This window comes from Maylandia zebra, linkage group LG4 (assembly GCF_041146795.1).
Source record: "Maylandia zebra isolate NMK-2024a linkage group LG4, Mzebra_GT3a, whole genome shotgun sequence".
NCBI lineage: Eukaryota > Metazoa > Chordata > Actinopteri > Cichliformes > Cichlidae > Maylandia > Maylandia zebra.
Window position 1 is genome coordinate 30,963,585 of NC_135170.1, and position 22,021 is coordinate 30,985,605.

The 22,021-nt window shown below is 38.5% G+C and overlaps 1 protein-coding gene across 2 annotated transcripts in view; it reads right to left on the reverse strand.

The window, feature by feature from the left end:
- The window catches only part of asic2 (acid-sensing (proton-gated) ion channel 2), a 404,006-nt gene that overhangs the window by 377,661 nt on the left and 4,324 nt on the right, over positions 1–22,021 (reverse strand). The window lies entirely within an intron of this gene.

The following is a 22,021-nucleotide window of genomic DNA, read 5'->3' on the forward strand; positions in this document are numbered from 1 at the left end:
CTACATGAGAGTTCAAAGTTCTGCAAGTGATCCACTAACTGAAGCACTTATAACTAGTGCAGTCTACCAGAGCAAGTGATTCAGTTTAATAATAATTCACTTTAAACCAGGTTTTATGTATGTAATTCCCTCCAAAAACAGTGAGCCAATTAAGCTCAATGAGAGCTTAATAGCTGACGGAAAATCAATGTTTTTGATATACCAGCAAACTCTGCTATTTGGAATTGCTTGTGAATGTGTGGATAAATTTGTGTGATTTCTGCATAAATTCTGTAGAGTGCAGAATTGATCTAGTGGAATGCATTAATAAAAAATATCCCATCATGTAAATAATCTGCTGAACAGCTGCTCTGTAGGATGTGTAGAACATAATTTACCATCAGATCCTGACCCATCCAAATGTTAATGTTACTGAGTCACTTGCTCAAATACATACCTCACTCTTAGGTTTTATGGCTATCACGTAAGGCTGCACATAATTATAAAACTTAGTATAACATATTGTACTGTTAAGGCATTATTCTAACGTACTTAAGGTAAGTCCGATTAACAGTTTTAATTTGAGATACATTATAGTATGTAATAGATCTTGTACTGCAGAAAGTAAAAAAAAGAATACATAAAAGTCATTTTCAAGTGCAAATGAAAAATTTCAACTGAAAAAACCCCTGAAAAATCAGCTGAGAAAAGACACACAAATACTTGTTTCATTGGGTAATAAACTGTCCCTGGAAATGTGAATGAGAAGATGAAACACTTGTGACGCTATAAGGCACTAGTTGTCTCTGGTCTTTTTTTTGGTTTTGTGCTGTGCTTTGTTCTGCAGCAGCTAATGGGAAAAAAATTAGCTCTGTGGGCTATACCTGGGTCCACTACGTTAGACTAAAAGTTTCCTCCTTCCTACAGCCACTCTTTCCATCTTTGACACCAACTCTCTAAATTTACCAGTATAAGTACAGCATGATTTCTCACATTTCTTTTGTTTTCCACTCTTCCACTCGCACATGCCTACATTACACAACTGACCTGCTGAAAAGCATGTGCTCTTGATTTATTTATGTTCTTGTCAATAAATCCTCAATTTTTCAATTTTAATTCTCAAGTTACTTCCTTAAATGGTCTTACACTCTTTGTTACAGTCAATGAATCAGGCTATGACAAATGGGGTCTTATCCGGGATGGAACTGCAAAGCCACTACTCATTGTAAAAAGTAACTTTGTTTCCTGTAAAATAAGACACATTCCACATATCTTGTATTGGTATTCTTCCCCTACTTTCAGGGGTCCATAGAAATTAGGTTCTGCTCTCTATCATAAAAATACCAGTATGATTGAGAATCCAAATTTTGTAAAGCTCAGCGACTTAATGAAGTTGTTAAAGGACACAACAATTGTTCCAGCACTGCGTTCACAGTAGGACTGCCACAAACGATCAGATCATGCATCCATTGGACGTAAAACTTACAGCTTATTGCACCAGCATGCATCTGCTCTTATATAACCATCTTTAGCTTACAGCTTAAAGTGTTTAAGGTATGTGCTAACTAAAACTAAAGATGATAGTTTATTAAACTTTTAATGTAATTTTGTAGATTATCTCGGTGAAGTTTAATAAACTCAACAGTCTTTTCCTTGCTATATAAAAACAAACAGGACATTGGAGTAAATTCTCAACCATCTCATTCTTTTGTTTAATCAGTTTTCTGTTTGACGTTTATTTAGCTGTGTGAAAACTATAACTTTAATTTTAGCTAAACCAATTTACTCAGGAACAAATAAAACACTGAAAAAAGCCAAACAATAAATTTTTTTAAGTTATCTAACTGATTATATATAATGTTTAACCTGAGTAGTGAAAGACCGTGGGGATCTGAAAACGATGTGCCGAGTTTGGTGTTCTCGGCGGCTCTAGTGAGGCTTGAAGCCTCGGCTAGCTATCAAGCTGGTGGGTAACAGACGTCTCCGAAAACTTTGGAGCACTTTTGCAAATATGTGATGTCTTGATAAACCGAGCAGATATTTGAAGTTACATTACCTATATTCTCGCCTGAAATCTTAAAAGTTTAACCAGAAAGAGTAATATTAAAACTAAGTAGATGCCGCCATTATTGGAAACTGGAATTGGCTGGGCGGCGCTATGAATTCTGCAATAGGTTGGGCATGTACATGCAGTGCTGCCATCTTCTGTTTCACTCCGTTACTACACTCTTAAATCCTACTACTTATTCCTGCATCTTTCAGGATCATACAAAGCTTCAAACGACGCATCGACATTAAATGAGTCGTCAACGATTTTGATAGTCGATGCAATCCTGACTAGTCGATTATTCGTGGCAGCCCTAGTTCACAGCTATGAAGGAAGCACTTGCAGTGGAATAAACTTCAATCTCATCAAACATGTTTTCTACCCAGGTCAAATCGAACAGTCGAGTACTTACAAAAAGACAGGTTAGTGCCACAGTCTCCAGTCAAATTATTAAAGGGTATTTTCTACTTTATATGCAGATTTACTTTATATATAAAATGAACAAGCCACAAAGGTAGCAATCAAAAATGAAAAACAGTTATAGCAATGCTTTGATTTAATAAAAGGATTTATCGTATTACTGATTAGTTGTAGTTCTACAAATAACCAAATAGGTTCCTATTTAAACTGCCACGTCACTGTAGAAATATTGTAAAATAGGCAATATAGTTAAAAATATTCATTTTTGTTCAGACCTCTCTATATAAATGTGTTTATCCTGTGTAGTATTTCCAAAGCTTGTGATTTCAGACAGAGCTAGGAAAAATACCATCATCTTACCAGGGCCATTCATCCCGAAAGGAAGAAAATATTGCATTGCATTAGATGTGCTCATTTCTGACTAGTGTCTTGTCACCTGCTGAGATAAAAGATGTTTTTTCCCCTCTTACAGAACACTAATTACTTCAAATCATCTGAAACATGTCTCCATGACGATTCATATTCAAAAACAGACTAAAGATGGAAAATATTGACAGAAAGAGAAAATAATACCAAATTGTGCCTGCAATCTAAAAGTATCAGATTGCAGCATGACAAGGCAGCTCAGTAGTGTCTCGGGTGTTTTTTGCCCTGTCTCCACACATTACATTCTTTGTCGCAGGCTCTGGAATATTTGCCAGAGAACGAAAGAGAAAAGTTGCAGAAATTTCTCCTGCAAAGTAACTGAAGTGAGCTGACTGGAGCTCAATAATTAGTAATTTTTATTTATTTATTTTACTTCTACCAGCTTATTCTGGGGACAATTGAAAACCGCATATAATGTTGAGGCCCAGACATGTCTGACAGCAAGAGCTATTTCAGCCTCTGATGACAATATATTGAAAAGGGATCTACTTTAAAAACCAACAAAGTAGTCTAATGCTTTGCCAAATATCCAAGAAAATTGTTTTACCAGTTGAGTCAAAAACACTAAATGCTGCTTCCTGCAAGTCACAATCACTAATAAAACACTGTTCAATCTAGGTTTGGGTTTTTCTTTCTTCATTATATATTATCATAAACCTCCCTGCATTGCTTGGATATAATTTTAGGCTATATCACACAATGAAAGATTCTGACCTGGATAGCCTTGGTCATAAAGACATTTTCAAAAATTCATTCACGCAATTTAATAATAATAATAATAATAATAATAATAATAATAATAATGTATACTTAATTGATCCCCGTGGGGAAATTCCTCTCTGCATTTAACCCATTCAATCAGTGGGCAGCCACTGGCCGCCCGGGGAGCAGTGTGTAGGGACTGTACCTTGCTCAGGGGTACCTCAGGGTAGCCTTTCAGTGGATTCAAACCCCCGACCTTCCGATCATGGGGCCACCACTCTACCTACTGAGTTATCCCTGCCCACTAATTTATGAGAGATTTAAATTACAGCATTGACCAATTTCTGAAATGTAAGAGTTAATGTTTTTCTTAATTACATATCAATACAAATAAAATATTTTGGCAATTAGAAACTACAGTCAATTCATTCATAAATGTAAAATAAAAGTTTTTTACTGCAGAAAGCTAAATTGTAGTAGGTGACTAAAACTGCTACTTGCAGAACAAAAACAAAATCTCACAAAGAAATAACCTTGGTGTCCCCAACAGTTCTGCAATCGATTAACTGAGAGAGGGTTTTCCAACTCTGGGAGGTCATTGTGGCAACAGTGATTTAATCACCTGTCCTGACAATTGCAAAGTAAAGAACAAAATAACCGACCCAGAGTGTGAACTCAACATTGCCAGATGACACTGACAATGACAAATTGTCTCACAGAACAAGTTCATAATATTGGCAGATGATATGAAAGGGGGAAGGAAATGGTTATAGGTGTTTTTCCATAGCAGAGCTGAAAAATATCAGTTTTATGTTTGACTGCCCAAGTCCTGAAATTATCTTCAATAAACAAATACTTGGAATGAGAACAGATATGGCTATACACTGACAGTCACTTCATTATGTACACCTAATGAAGGTTTTGGTTTAAGAATTAAAAATGCTTCTCGAATAAGAGGTTAAACATCTTCAAGAAACCTAAAGACCACTTGTTTTCTTCCCAAGCTCTTAAGACCAGCGGTCGCCAACCCCCGGACCACGGCCGTTTGGTACCAGGCCACAAAAGTTGAGGCTCGGGTGTGAAACTTCTGGTTTTCGGAGTTTTTATTTTTTTGGATTAAAAAAAGAAATTGTTAACTTTATCGTTAACTCTGTTTCCCTGGGTCTTTTCCCGTGTGTTATGAATAAATCTTCTTTTTTCGGTACCGGTACTAGTTTTATTTTGTTGTATTTATCCGCGACACCTTAAAGGCCAATCCGTGAAAATACTGTCGGACATAAACCAGTCCGCGGTGCAAAAAAGGTTAGGGACCGCTGGCTAATGTGTGTGTGTGTTAGTCCCCGTAGGGAAATTACTGCTCTGCATTTAACCCATTCACCCAGTGAAGCAGCGGGCAGCCACCAGTGCAGGGCCCAGGGAGCAGTGTGTAGGGACGGTACATAACTCAGGGTAGCCGTTCAGTGGTTTCGAACCCCTGACCTTCCGATCATGGGGCAACCACTTTACCTACTGAGCTATCCCTGCCCCTGCCTTAGGCTACCATGACCTGGATGACTGAGAACCTACAGAGACATTAGGTACACCTGTTCAACTGCTCATTAATTCAAACAATGAATTTAGGCATGAATACATGGTGCTGAAGTTCAAATGAGCAAAAAATGAGGAAAAAAGGCGATTTGAGTGAGTTCAAACATAGACTAACTCATTTTGCATAAACAACCCAAGTATTTCAGAAACTGCTGATCTACTGGGTTTTTCTCACACAGCCATCTCTAGGGTTTGCAGAGAATGGTGTGAAAAAGAGAAAATATTCAGTGAGCAGCGGAGAAAATGCCTTCTTGATTTCAGAGGACAGTGGAGAATTGCCAGACTGCTCAAGCCTCAAGCTGATAGAAAGGTAACTCAAACAACCGCTCATGACAACCAATGCACAACAATGTTGAACACTGAAACATATGGGATACAGCAGCAGACTACAATAAGTGTCACTCCTGGCAGCTACAAACTAGAAACGGAGACTCTCCATTTGGATGCCAGCTTCATGAATGCATACATCTATCCTGCCTTGTGTAAACAGTTCAAGCTGTTGGTGGTGGAGTAGTGAGTATTGGGGCTGAACATGTCCATCCAATGATAGTTCACTGTGTTAAATGGCCTCCACAGACACCAGATCTCTATCCAACAGAGCACTTTTGGGAAATGGTGGAGCTGGAGTTTTGCCTAAATGATGCAACTGGACGTGCAACCAGCCACTGTGTCATGCTATCATATCAACATGGACCAAAAGGAATGTTTCCAGCAACTTCTTAGATCTATAACGTGAAAAATTACGACAGTTTTAAATACAGAGAGAACAAGTATCAGTAAGGTGTATACAGTGAGTGTATACAGGAATGTTCCTTCATATTCTTGACACAACACCACTGAGGAGTCCCCTGAGATGCCTAAAATTCATTGTGCATTATACACCACCATGCATAGAATCTAAATAACAAAAAACTACCTTTAGTGACAAGCAGAACAAAGACTCCCAGTGCCAGCGCTATTTAACATGAGCTCTTTTACATTCTCATCTCAATGTTAAATCCTCCTTATTCAGCCAAATAACACATTTCAAAAGATATGTTATTTTTGACATGTTACCATTAACAGCAGAGGTATAGTTCACTAGATGATTCACAGATGTGATAACCTACAGACCATGTGTCTGTGAAGGTTCTCAGTCATCCAGGTCCTCCTTTGACTACAGACCATGTGTACACAGATGTGTGGAAAAGTCTTGCCTGTTTACTGTTCCATGCGTCAGTGTCTGCTGGTAATAGTACTAATTTGGTAGAAAATTGCAGGTGGGACAAAGAGTGTTGGCTGCAGAAGAAAATAACAGCCAATTGCTACCTTACCAGAGCATCAGTATTTCATTATTTAGTCTCCCTTCGCTGGTAGAGAAGGGGTAAAAAAAACAAAAAAAGTGAAAACTGAGAGTATAATGTGACGCAAAACAGTAGAGCGGAGTTCAAAGCAACAATGACCATCATTCTACTGCAGTTCCAAGAAAAACAGAGTTTTATAACCTTCATAAAGGGAAGATTTTATTGCATGGCTGTTGTTTTAGCCCATCTTTGTTCAAAAGACACTGTTGGGCTGAGTGTTTTTCATTTCTTATTACCAATATAATTTTTATTCCAATGCATTTGCAAAACATACCCATGTTTCCCATCTGCACCACCACTCGTGCCAGCGGACTGTTGAAGCAGTGTTACTACTGATCCTACCGGGGCCTTGGCTGTTAAAACATCAGACCATATTACCTAAAAGATCTTCATTCTTTTTCAATTTCTTCTGAGATTGCAAAGAGGTTAGTTAATTCATGAGCTAACCATTAAACATCTATTGAAATGTGTGGCTAACCAATCTGTTTTCACCCTCTGGCTTCTTAAATATAGGACAGATTCATCTTAGACTCTGGTTAACTATTGTTTTCTTTTATGTTGAATACTAAGAAGAGCAAGTAAATAAATTCTTTAATTGATAATGAAAATAAATGGCTGTAGGGGCCCTGTTGTAACATCATGTCTCTTCTTTTTTCTTTTCCTGTTTGTCAAACAAACAAACAAACTTTGCCCAACTCTCTACCCTCTCATCCTGCCCTTTTCATGCAGTCAGCCAGGCATGAGACGGCACTTCTTTTGGTGTCAGCAGTCTTCTCCTAGCCTGCTGTAACATTAACACACATGTCCGAGCTGAGCTCACCCTGCTTTACTCCTCCCTTCCCACCTGCCTGCCTGCCAGTCGTCCTCACACTGAGTAAATGTCCATGTAGATCCCAGATCAAACACTGCCTCTGCTGCTCGCCTGCTGTCAGTACATATTCATAACAAGTCCAAACGCCACAACCACCGACCTTCCCGTATCAGCTGATGCCAACAATGAGCTGGCACATTCACTTCACAAGGATGCACTCATCCTGTCAGGAACACCAGCAGGTATCACTGCCAGCAGTATGTGAAGTGTTGTTGCAGCATGACATGATAGAGACAGCTACTAATGTTACAAGTCGCCGCATGAGGTATCTCAGGATGAAGTTTGGATCCAGATCCGTGGACATCCAAGCAACCACTCATTGAATAATGAATGGGAAGGGAAAGCGAGGCGGTAACTGCCAAAGCAGAACTGAGTGTGAATGCAGGCGAGAGAAAGTAAATAAGGCAGCACTGACACAAATGCAGCTAGATATAATTAGACTGAGAATGACTGAACAGGTAAGAAGGTAGAAAGTACAAGGTGAGAACAGCAGACTGCGATAAATAACTCAGTGCATTTGTTTGCAATCCTGTATGATAATGATGCTAATATATGCGTAATTTACACAAAATAAAAACTGGAATGTATTTTTTTAAGTTTACTTTCATCATAGGAAAAGAATGTCTAGTTAAGATACAGAGTTGGAAGAAAGGATTATGCCTGGTAAAATATTCATTCAAATGAGCTCCCAAAGGATGCTATGAGTGCTGCAGAATACAATAAAAGCACAATGCTCCATTATGTGGAATGTCACAAGTTCAGATTTATGCAAGACAGCATATCAGACATCTGAGATGTCTCTTATCGAAGGCTTTTGTGGTTTTCACCATGGTGTTCAGTAAATACCCAGACAGGCACTTCAAATTCAGTGTCATCACTGCCCATACCATTTTCCCTCCAAGTGAGAAAATGGGGACATGTTATGTGCTGGTTGTGCCATCACTTGTGTCTTTATACTGGTGTGCTATTTACCGCATTTCCTCAAACAGTAGCCATGGGTCTTCTTTTTTTTTTTTTTTTTTAACCTTAACCACAGATGCCAGCAAGTTGGTATTAGAGGCAGGCTTTTACGTCCAAGTACTCCTGTTTGATTATTAAGTAGTCATCTTGGACAATTCCCACTCTAATTTGCTTCCATTTGTCATTTCGAAGGTCGTTTTAAGCTAATTGCACCAGAGAAAGTAAAAACTGATACATCAGTAAGATCAGTGAGAACATTTCAGGTTCTCTCATTTAACACAGGAGCAGACATCACTAAATGCCCTTATCTACACTAACACAGGCATGGTCCGCAAACCAGCTAACCTCTGCTTTAAAAAAATCAAACATGACAAAACAAATATAAAAACACCCCAATATATAGCTGACATTCACAATCTTTGCAGCTGCAACATGAAACCTAAACACTTGCTGTCCTCCAACATTTCATTTGCAGCATACCAGCTTTTATCACTGACACTGAAATCAGATCCAATATGAATTTCAGTGAAACAAAAATCAACAATGTAGCATCAGCAAAGAGGTTGCCCAAGACATCCAATCCATGTCACTCTCATGCAGTGGCAACAATCATTTAGGGTTTATGAATCGGGTCTGTTCTTTCTAACAGTGTACTTCAAGATCTGAGGAGCACTGAGTAGACAGAGAACAGAATAAAATAGTGTATTCTTTCATCTTTTTCAACATGCACAAACAAACTTTAACCATGCTAACAAGCAAATAAATGGTTGTTCATGCAGGTTTTATTTTATTTTGTACACAGCGCTGCCTCTCTCCTGCCAAATAGAGGAGAGAGGCAGTGATGGCAGCTGAAAGTGAGACTGAGTGAACTCAGTCTCAGGAGAACAAAACTTTGATTTTTAAAAACAGCAGAAATCAAGTTTTAGGGTCACACAAGTTCAAAACACAGCAAGTAAGGCACAGTCAACGGAAGAGAGAATTCTCCAAAAACTATTTTTTGACAGCTGTCACACACCAGAATTAAACACAGCTTGGAGAAATGTATTTTAAATTAGCATCATGATTATATTTACTTAATATTGGTCTTTGAATTCTGTGATTTCATGATCCTTTTACACAAAGAAAAGCCAGTTTGTAAAATTTAAGTTAACTGAAACCTCACTCACACAGATACTAGCCAATAACCACCTGACAACCAAAAGTCGCTGCGACCTCCAACTACACCAAAGTGGCTGGAATTCAAATTTTTATTTGGCAGGTGATTGGTGTCAGGAAATACACACTATTCCCTAGCGACCAGTGGTTGCTAAGGGGTCACAGACGAGTCTCTAAGCCTGCGCAACTGGGGTTTGGTAAATGGTAAATGGCCTGTATTTATATAGCGCTTTACTTGGTCCTAAGGACCCCAAAGCGCTTTACATATCCAGTCATCCACCCATTCACACACACATTCACACACTGGTGATGGCAAGCTACATTGTAGCCACAGCCACCCTGGGGTGCACTGACAGAGGCGAGGTTTAACTAAAGTGGAAGTGCATGAGGTAGATAAACAGCTAAATAGTATTACAGGATAAAAGTGTGAGATTACTTAACTGTGAATAATGCAAAGGGTTGCTTTACGAATGTGCAGTAGGCTCAGCATTAACATACTTTTAGCTCTGCTCTTTGGTCTCACCCAATTCTTCTTTTTTTATGTCATTACTTCTTGTAAGACTAGGTTCATCGCATTTTATGTTAAAATACTGTTAGTGCATTTATATAGGCAACGTATGTCAGATGCTCTATTGGAAAAACTTGGATCTATTGCTAACATTTACTAGCAATCCAAACAGAGGATTGAACATAATGAAGTAAACTGACCAGAGATTAGATAACAAATGTTAAATGTTTGCAATTATACTTCACTTAAAGATATACTCCAAGATATAGTGAAAAAAAAAAAGACTACAGTCAGACAAACTCAGAAGCAGACAGAGAATCAATCCAACCTTGGCCTTGTGGGGCCATCGTCTGTGATTTCCAGTCATGCTGTCTGCACACTGTCCTGTGTCATTTTGATAGAAATATCACACATTGTCCTGACACCAATGTAAGATCCTTTCTAGGAGAATAGCATCCATACCTGAAGACAAGGCAGATCCTGACAGATGGAGATGTTGAAGGGGTTATTAAGACATTTAACTCTTCGTACTAGAGCAGGGCAATATGACCAAAAATATTTATCACGATATACATTTGAAATTTTGCGATAACGATATAACTGACTATATAATTGACACCAGACAAAATGCTTTACAACTCCACAACTTTATTAGTGCAAAAAACCCCATCAATGTATTTTCACTTAAACAAGCAGCTGTTTTTTTTATGTGCATTAAAGTTATATAAAAATGTAACAGTGCAAATTCCTTGCTAACAGTTTAACCAAAAGTCATTTCCAGTGGAAATTGGCCGACATATCCTCAGCATCCTCAGCATAACGATGTATAATATCCACAAAACTTAAAAAGAGGTTATACACACACAATACGGTAATATTATGTTGAAGCACAGTACGTATCACTCCGCGAGGCGCCTGCCTACGACAGCCGTAATGCTCCGACAATCAATCAAGCGGTGCGGGTTCGTAGCTTAGCAAAGTCGTACTAAAACACTTGACAGATTTTCGAGCGCCGTGTACGACATAAAATTGTTTCGAGGTCAGTAAACACAACCAGAATTCATACAAAAGGCACACGGGATTATAAGGGGCTCTGTCGATTTTCAGAAAAATCAAAGGATTGATTTTAAGTGTGCCGTATTTTCCAAACAACACGGTAATAACGACAGCCCGCTAGCATGCTCTACCAAAAATAGTGCTTTGTTTTGTATCTGACAGACGAAAGCTAAACCAGTTCCACACCACTGAAGTTGCAGCATTTTTACAAACCAATTCTAGTTCATCCGTTTCATTCAACGATCCACTTTCGCTCTTCTCATTCTGCGTCGCCGCCATGTGCGTATGTAAACATAGGCACTGCGCATGCGCGTTTTACCCATATTCTATCGCGATATTTCATTTTCCTATCGTTGCCCAAAATTACACCGGTATTACTGTGAACGGTATGATATAGCCCAGCCCTACTTCGTACCATTCCTCTTATTTACTTAGGCCTCGTCTCCCTCTCTAAACTTTGTACTGTAAAGCACAAGCAAGTAATTTATATATTTTCTGCACAACATGCAGTTGTTATGAATTGACTGAAAAAAAAAATACATTAAGAATGCTTTCTAACCTTGTATATTTAAACCACAATTAACTGCAGATGTATATGCAAGTAGTTGTTACATAGTCCTTAGAAAGATGATAATGGCCATCATGACTCAATAAATCAAGGTATCAGTTTAACCAATGGTTGCTTTCCGTCAAAGTCTCTGTATCCTGGCAGAAACAGGGCCCTGAACATCCAGCTCTCACATGCGTATGACCATCGAGATCAAAAGAGCTCCAGTGTAGCTTACGGAGATTAAAAGAGACAGGTGGACAAAAGGGACTCTGAAAGAGTCAGCCACCCTGTTTAAGGAGAACCTGTGATTTTTTTTACCATCAGCTGGTCAGTTCTGGAAATCTAATGCTCAGCTTAGACACTGTGAAAGATTACAGAAAGGCAAAGAAGGCTAACATATGAAAGGTAATTACTTCAGATATCATGAAATCACGTGTTTGGCTACTGTGTTGATAAAAAGTACCCAGCAGTCTGTGCTCTGCTCGCCTGCAGAGGCATTGTTGATGTAGTCATCTTTATCAAAAATTTACACAACAAAAAAGCTGACTGTCAAGCGTGCTCAAATCCCCATAGCAGGAAATTAAACAGTACAGACCATGCAGAGAACTGGTGATGGATGATGGATCAATTACATGTCCCATGTTCAGTTTAGTGTTTTAATCCCTCGGTGTAGCTCCTATTTAAAATTCAAATACTTTATAGCTTTTTCTAACAATAGAACGATCAGCATAATTTTGACAAGATTGTAAATTGTCTCTTTGTAAAGTTAATTCTTTACAGCAGTGAGATCACTTTAGGCACACCACTCAAAATGCCACCTTGCGAACTGATGTAGAGACAGCCAGTCAGTCCTGTGTATTATTGGTATGCACCATTTAAGTACCTTAAGTAAAAATTTGACAGTTAGAAACTTAATCTTTTGACAACATGTGACAAAAATTTGCATTTATACATTTGTTTTCTTTGCTGCACCAACAAACTTTCTGAACTCTGAAGTGACGTACCAACTGAACAATGAATCACATCCAACCTCAAAAGAAATAACTAAGGACCAAAAATGTTAACAGAGTGAGCTATAGCAGTTCAATGTCCAATGGCCAATTCGATCTAATAGCACTAATTCATGAATATTTGATTGCAGTCAATGCATTCCTTTATCAGAGTACTGAAACCAAAGTAGGTTTTCCAGTAGCAGCAGATACCCTGACTGTAGCATTCAATTTCAGTTCTGTGCATTACCCTTGAAGGCTTGGCAATACGTTTTGCACACGGTATGTGAAGTGTAAAAAAAACATTACCAGTTAAACACTGAAACATGAACATTTTTTACTTTGATCTACCCCTGAAAAGCACTGAAATTTCAGGTGCCAACTGAGAGACCAACAAAAATATATTCAGGAGCTTCTAACTCTGTAGATGATGTAACAACCTGATCATACTTAAGTACAGATTAAACTTCAAAGTAATATATTAAATGATTGCTTTCCAAAACAGCTTTAGGGATGCAAAGCTGTTTTATCAAGGGATTTTCACATATATGTCCACCTATTGGCAAAATACAGCTCAGGAGTCAGAACTGGTCTACGGACTATCTCAACATCTAAGAGGAAAACAAACAAAAAATACATTATACATACAAAATAATAATAGAAATTGATGACTAAAAGCTGTAACTCCAGGAGGATTTCACCTAGATTTTCTTAAACAGTTTTTGATAATAAATAATGGATTAATGTCAGCTGTCTCTGTACAGCTAGTAAGTTTCTTTTCACTTGAACAGACCTGAACTCCACCATCTTGAACTTTAGTCTACGATAATACTCTTGGTTCTTTTCTGCAGCCTAAGCTCACAGCGTCGCCGCACCTCAACCAGTTCTCACCCAGCTTCATGTGCTGGTTTTAGTGACCCCCTAGCTCACAGATATTAAGAAAATATCGGGGGGTAGCAACACACTGCAGCCTAAGATGGTGGCGTTAGTTTATCAAACTGCAGGATGAGTCTCACAACATAGGAGTGCTATGATGACCATAGAAGTGCTGGTGCTAACGGTTCAGGTGTGACTGAACTTTCAAAATAAGAGCATGGGGGATTTCCCAATACCTTAGTGATCACATCGTTTTCAAAGACGGACAAAACAAATAAAATCAGCAAACAACTCATAGCCAGTAATATTATATTAGCTAGACTAATTAACGCATCACACTTCAGGAGTCGTGAAGTGTGATGCGTTAATGTTAGGTTAGGTACACAAGTGAAAACAGTCTTACTCAAGAACACAGGTCACCACAGAAAATGATTTAATTCATTTGCATGAATATGACCATGTTTTGTGACCAATGTTTATTTTATTCTTTCACTGATGCAAACATCAGTGATTTTAAAAATTAAATGTGTAAAACTGAGAATTTAAGGTGACTGCACAGCAGGCTGAGACAGAAAAGTCAACATTTTCTAACCTTTGGTTTCTGAAACAGTCACGTAGGCTTATTTTAGAGTCATTTGTTGTGGCCACTGAAATTCATGGATTTCAACACATCTGAAAACTAAAATTGCACTGAAACTTCAGGAAGCATATAAATATGATTGCAATCTCAGGCTTTCACACAGCTTTATGCCTTTATGTCCCAGGGTGCTGCTCCCGGCTGGTTATACTATCTGCAATACATGTAAACAATAATACGAATTCTCAAGCTGATCAATAAAGCATGCAAGACGGTATTTCTGGGAGGTTAAGTACTGATTCAGAAAATATATAATTTTCACTCTGTGGCTGCCAAACAGACTAAAGGAATTCAAGTTAACTAGCCACTTGACCTTTGATTTCACAAACAGTCAAAATCTGCTGGAAGCAACTGATGGCTAATTCATCAAGAAGCTCTTACACACACAAATACAAACACACATGAGGACTGATTGCATATGACAACACAAACCCATACACATGAAAATATAAACATAGCCTGCAGTACATTAAATCACACACATCATCCCGTCCTCCTCCCGTGGCCAAGATGAAGTAGGTCTCCAGATAGGTTGCTTAGGTAATGGGACATACCACTCTCCCCTCTTTCAGCTTTCTCTTCTTTCTTTGCTAGTGTGAGCGCCAGCCAACATCTACAACCATGACTTCATGGACCGCCCTGCCACAGCTCCATGCCTCTGCTATAAACCTCTCATTTTCTGTTTCATGCAGGGAAACGCTGGGCGGTTAACTTATTCACAAGAATAAAATGTAGTCTGGCCATTAGTGATGTCCTGAGCTAGTTGACAGGATGGAGGTAGTTTTTCTGAATGGGACTGCCTACAGTTTTAGTGAAGGAAGCTTAGACCAATTAGAGCTGCTATTTTTTATCTTATGAATCAATTATTTGATTGACTGAAATATAATCAGCCTTCCATGGCCATTTGTTTTTCTTTTCTTTTTTTTAGCAAAATGTCAAATGTTTTCTACTTCTATTCTGTTTTTTCATCTTAATGTTGATAAAGTAAGATAAGCCATGGCCATACCTTATCCTCTGTTTTTTTATGGACCAAACAGTAGATCAGTTATTTAAGAAAAAATATAAAATTTCCAGCTTACTGACAAATGAAAATAATTATTAAATGTAGGCAAAACCTATTATCCGAAAGGCTATATTATGTCAACATCCTATAACTGAATTCCGCTTTGGGGCAAACAGTATGGGCAGTATTTTGTTCATGCTATGGACAAAGAGCTCACCAGTCTTAATGAACACATTTCCATAAACACTCCACTTCCCATTAGCAAGGCACATCAGGCCGTATACTGTCCAGTGGTATAAATTATGTGTCATATCGCAATATCTATGATATACCAACACCACACATGAGTGGTGAATGAGGCAATCTCAGGCATGCGGAGGCAGTTTAGTACTTAAAAACAGAGCTACTTCAACAGGCTCCATGAAAACACCTTGCAAAATATGGAAGACTACACTTGCCAATAAACGAGAAAATCACAAACTTGTTTCACTTGAGGCAAAAAAAAAGTACTGTCAAGCAAAACCAGCCAATGACAGTTATCCTTGGAGAAAATGCTAGTAGCTAGTGATGTGCTTCCCAGAAGTAAACAAGTGTGTCAAATAAGCATCACTCCACCTAACTCACTAGATAGACTACCACCATTGCACTATAATGCTGCTACTGATACCTTGTGTCAATAGAGTCACACTAACAGAATTAAGTAGTCTGTCATCAATGAGAGCAGCTTATTTGAAAAGAAGACTTTCAGTGGGTTTCAGTGATTTTCAGAAACCAAGCAAAAACAAGGAATAATAAACCATTAAAAAAATACATTTCAAATTTAGGCCACTAGGTTTTTTCAGTTCGATGATTTCTGATTTAAACTCCACTTTAATTTCTTTGAAGAAAAGTTCCAGCACGGCTCCCTGTGACTACTATGGAAAGCAATGCTTCTGATGCCCATATCATAAGTTAAAGTGTTTTTTTATGTGTAATAGGGTTAAGGTAGCCTGATAACACAGTTATAGGTTGTAATTTAGGTTGTAACATGCCTCTCATCACACTAAGCCAAAATCACATACAAAAAGATAAACAATTGTTCATTAAATCTAGTATCCTTTATCATTGCTATATAAAAAACAAGCTGCTTTGGGGCAGTGTACTCTATGTCTTAATGTGATAAAGGCCACAATGTTCACTGATGTATTCACTCTGTTAAATTAACAATTTACCCAAGAAGACTTCCTTTATACTTCTTGGTAGACTTAGCTCAGAACAAAGCTGAAGCGCCATCCTTTTTAATAATTCTATGTGACAAAAAAGGACACACGAGTATGCTCCTCGTGATTAAAGCTGTAGAAACGAAGCACTTCACTTTCACGGTCACACCCAACATCTCCTGCATTATTTTAGTCGGGGAAAAAAAGAAAAACTTTGTTTTGACACAAATAAATTAATCATTACATTAATTACCAAGGCAATTATTTTTAGTAGAAAACCCCTTCGGGGAAAATTACTCCTTTTACACACACTCCATCTTCAACCTACTATAATACACCACTGCAGACAGCTGCACTATCTACTACATAAGCACTATCCACACACTAAGCTGTCTGTCTGTGGCTACACTCCAACTTTTCTTCCAAGTTGGTTAAACAGCACAGGTTGCCTGCCTCTCCAGGGTGTTTTAGAAAGGCAGGCTTGTGGGTGGCTGTAGTGCTTTCCATGCCCTTTAAAGAGACTGAGATATCATGCCCGCAGGGAATGTAAAATGCCACGGTAATACCACATTAGTGATTAATACAGTACATCCACTAAAACCTAATGTGACGCACTGGGCTTTCAAATGTTGAGAAATGAATGCAAAAGTGATAAAATGCTGTTAGTGAGATGGAGTGGCCAGAGGAGGAGGAGAAGGGGGAGGACAGATTAGAAAGCACATAATCCCCCAACACATTGGTGACTGACAGTAAGCTACTCCTGCTCTACTGGTGAAAGCGAGGCAAATCTAGCCATGCAATAATTAGCCTGTGAAGTGCTAAGGCCACAGGTTGCATGTAATGACTAACTGCTGTTGTTGTAAACAGCCAGCACCATTACATTGACAATGCTGCTCCAACAAGGTTCCGGTCAGAGGAATGGATGAGTAGCTAATTAGTATCTGTTTGATACAGACCTCTGGGTCTGGCTGCTATCAGGTTTCACATTAAGCCTGAGAGTGTGATAGGGTCATCCCAGGATAGTCCTACTACAGGGGTATTTATATATATTACTGAAGCACGCAGGGAATGCAGGAGAGGCCCAATGAGCTGATTCACTCTGGCAGACACTGATGTGTCTTGTCAGTGTGATCAATCAGCATTTAATCATGGCTATAATCACACCCAGCAAAACAAACACAGGCACAGGGAAATTGATTAAACACATAACACATGATAGGCTTACACCTACACCAGCAAAATTTTAAGGATGGGCAATGGGGTACAATTTATGCCAGGAAAAGACTGAGTTGAAGTTATTAGGCCCACAGTTTCTTACAATTTTCACTGCATGATCAATTTGGTTAATAGAAGAGTCCCTAAATGATAGTCATGCTCATTAAATTAAAGACATTTGGCATCTGCTCCATTTCCCCGAAGGTTAAAGTTTCATTATAAAGTGTAGGTATGATATTAACAGGATTCTTCCAGAATGACAAGCCTTAGGGAGTGAGGGGGTGTCTATTAGGGTTAGGGTTACAATTGGAAAAGGTGGTCTTTGTTTCAGGCAAAGCAGGACAACCATTAAAATAGTGTTATTATACTTATTAATGCTAACCCAATATATAGTACTTGGCTCTGAGTAAAAATATTAGATGTCTAGAAATAAATTAACCACATTTCTAAAATACTTGACAGACAGGTATCGAATCATCACTGCAAAGCTAAGCCAAAAAATTATATTAAGTGCTATTTACAAGCTAGAGTCAGCAAGCACTTAAAGTCGTTACACTGCATAAAATAATGGAATTAAAAGCAGCACAAACAAAATCACACCTATTATCCATTTTCATTAATAAAAAGATCCCTCAGGCACAAACTACTTATGTCACCATTTCTAGACTATCTGAGACATTGATAGGTATTGACATACCTACATTGATGCGCTGCAATATTTTTCCCATACAGAACATCAATAACTTACTGTTAGTTTCCATTTTTTGAAAGGGTTATATAATCATATCTTTTTGGGACAATGCAAGTGATAGAAGTTGAAAAAAACATAAAATTATTCCCTGTATTAGACAGGTAGGCTCTGAATTTCTTTTCCACACTCAGCACCACAACTTTCTCACAGATTCACAGTCACAACTTGATACTTAGGATGGAGAAGCACTACGACCACTCAGCATCCTTGCAGATGCTGCGTTGAAAGAATCAAGTGGGTGGGTGGGGGGGAGAAAAAAAGGCAGGCTTTTGTTTTGTTCACTGGCTGTTTGGAAGCGAGGATGCTGAATTTGGCTTGAAATGCGCCCTGTTTTTCTGCCATCCTTGAAAAACGAGCACACCAAAGTGCTTATTTAGAAAGAATCACATCAAGTAGGTTGCACAGGCACTCATGTATAAACAGAAATTAACAGGACGAGCAGTCTGCGCATTTTAAAAATGCTATAAAAAAAACCCCCCAAAAACGAAGGCAACACATAATACATGCATATAAGTGGAAATGTGCACACTGTTGCTGTTTCCCTTTTGTGCAGCACTGTGTTCCAGTTCCATCAGTCACATCACACTGACTCTCGTGTCCCCACAATCCTCCCCACGGTCATTCATCACAGTGTCACTCAAGCGCTGACTCGGGTCCCTGGAGTGTCATGGTAATGCTGTCCCTCAGTGTGTGTATACTCATTCATGTATATGTATATTTTGGTGCGTTTGTGTATGAGTTTGTCTGGATCCATGTGTTTGAGTCCATTCATGCATGCGTTTTTCTATTTTGGGGGTCCTACTGTTTTTTCTTTTTTACTCAGAAGGCACCGGAGATATGAAGGTGTGTCGCTGCAGTGACAGAGAAAAGGAGAGACAGTGCAAGTCGACAGAGAGCAGTGGGGAGAATTCAGGAGGAGCTCAGAAGCAGCAACAGGCAGAGGGCAAAGAGGATGACAGTGCCTTCTAGTAGCCGCTCTGTCAACACGATTATCTTTGAACCCGGCTTTAGGTCAAAGACGCGTCACACAATATGCAAGACGGTTACTAAAGGGAAGTTACACTGACTCACTGAGCTGCATGGAAAGGAACAAACACAGCCAAGCCAGCTCTGAATTAACTCCCTGAAGATTCAACACAATGAAATTATGAAAATCAAATGTTCTCCTGGCAGATATAAGCAGAGAATTGCTCACCAGCAGCTTTGCTGCAGCTTAGTGCAATATGGATCAGAGCTTCCAGGGAAGTATCCATATGAAGGTATGAACAGAAAATCACTACTCCCAAAGTGTGATCTACCATTGTTGTTTTTCCAATTAACGTCTGCATCGAGCATCTCTCAGAATAAAGCACGATGATATCAATCCTAAAATAAGTGTCACAGAGCGAGGAGCTTTAACAGCTCGGATTACACACATCAGAGGTTCGATAATGCTGTTGATGTGTTCTGTGAGTCCACTTCACAAAATTAAGAGCTCTTCAAAGAAGACCAAATCCCAGTAGCAGCTTCAACAAGCTGTTGCATGCATTGTACACGCATCACTGATCAGGTTTGGGGCAGGCACAAAAAACAAAACATCTCATTAATACAGAGCTATATCAGCAGCATCTTTATATAGAAATTCAAGCTGTTGGGCAACTTCCTAAATGACCCCATGCATCATTTTATTACTGCTCTACGATGAAAAGATGGACCAGTAGATACAATTCAAAAAGATTCACAGAGTATACTCAAATCAGTTTTGCATGCTTAAGCTTATTTACTTCATAGATTTGATTTTACACACACACACACACACACACACACACACACACACACACACACACACACACACACACACACACACACACACACACACACACACACACACACACACACACACACACGGCAAAGCTTTCTTTAATCAGCACTGTGGATTTTTTCAAACCACTTAAAATACTTTCCATTTCTTTTATGCAAGATTATAATCTATTGGTGAATTTTTGAAGTTCATAACATCAAGTTGGCATCATTTTTAGTAATTTTCCAAATAGCAGTTCTATTTTAATACGGTTCACAGTCTTTACATTTAACCTGAAAGGTGAAAAAGTTCATGCTTTCTCTCAACACCAGTGTCTTTACTCAGCCAAACAGCCAACTTCCTCAATTAAAAGTAGTAGTTGAGGAGTAGTCCAACATGAGGCTACACTAAAGTTTGTGATACTATTAAAGTAGAAGCAGTACATCAGACCAATGTGTCCTTTGAAGAAAACTAGGCCATTAAAGAGATTGTTTCAATGACAGCACCAACAAATGTTTATGAAAACACAAATCTTGTAAATTTGAACATTAACAGCTGAATATTTTTATTCAATTTTATTTATTTAGCACTATCAGCTGCCTCAGGACTCTTTATATTGGAAGGTAGAGACCCTACAATATTAGAGAAGATACCCCAACAATCAGGCCCTGTAAGTAGTACCTGGCAACAGTGGAAAAAAATGCACCCTTGTTTAACAGGCAAAGAACCAGGCTAAGGGAGGGGAGAAAGAGAAAAGGAGAGCATAACTTGTGCATAGGAAATGAAAAAGAGGGGACTGGAGAAGAAATACTCAGTGCATCATGGGAATTCCCCCAGCAGCAGCACAACTACAAGATGGTTTCAATGCGCCTGTTTGAGTGAATGAAGCCAATCAAGAGAATGTGATCAGTGACTGATATTATTAAGTTGATTTAAACCTGGATTCATGTTCAAAAATACAATCAAAATCCCATTAAACTTCCATTATTGTCATAGTTACATTGCTGCAGTCACATAATAATGACGAGCAGATTGATGTTGAAAAATCTTTAGCTTACCAGGTAATGATAATGCAACACCATTAAAACTAATGCAGATTCTGTGTTCAGTATGATGAATTGTATAACTCAAGAGTCAGCCAACAGATAAGCAGCAGAATAAATAAAACATACAAATCTCCAATACTGCACAGGATGCATTTAAATTGGTCTGTAAAAATATTGCATATGCAAGACTTAGTTAAACCTTGAAATAACTCTGGGATACAACTCACTGTCTTGGGACAAGCAACAAAATCCATGATTTTCATAGCTATAAAGTCTTTAACAATTGTGTTGAAGAATTCTCAAAGAAGAAAGAGCCATTTATATCCTCTATGTCTACAGAAAGAAAAAAAACACTGCACTGTTCTCTTTAGTAACATTCACAGACTGCATCCACTGCACTGTTAACAGAATCAGTAATAGATCTAATTGCAAAATCCAAGTATGCAACAGATGGGCGTTGCGAATGCTGTCTTTATGTGTTAAAACCAAATTTACTGCACAACTTGCTCACTCTGACTGCCAAAAAGTAAAATATCACAAACACAGAGGCCAAAAAGCCAATTTCCTTTTTATTCGTGCAACCAGACATACACATTTCCCCAACACACCTCCACTTTGCTCTGATCAATGCCCTCAAGTTGTACAAGCACATTAGAAACACAGTACAGACAAAGGGGTCCTACACCTGAAAAGATTAAAATAACAGTATGTTTTAGCCGTGACTTTCCACTCTGAGATAAGCCAACAGAGTGATTTTAGTGGTGTGATTTATTTGGTACTTGGTGTTACTGGATTTCAGAGAACAAAAATACTTGAGTGCAGAAGTAAAGAAAGTGCCAATCGGATATGAGGGAATTTATTATTCGCTATGGCCCAAGACAAATCTGTTCCTCTGCTTCAGTGACTAAAATACTTTAGACT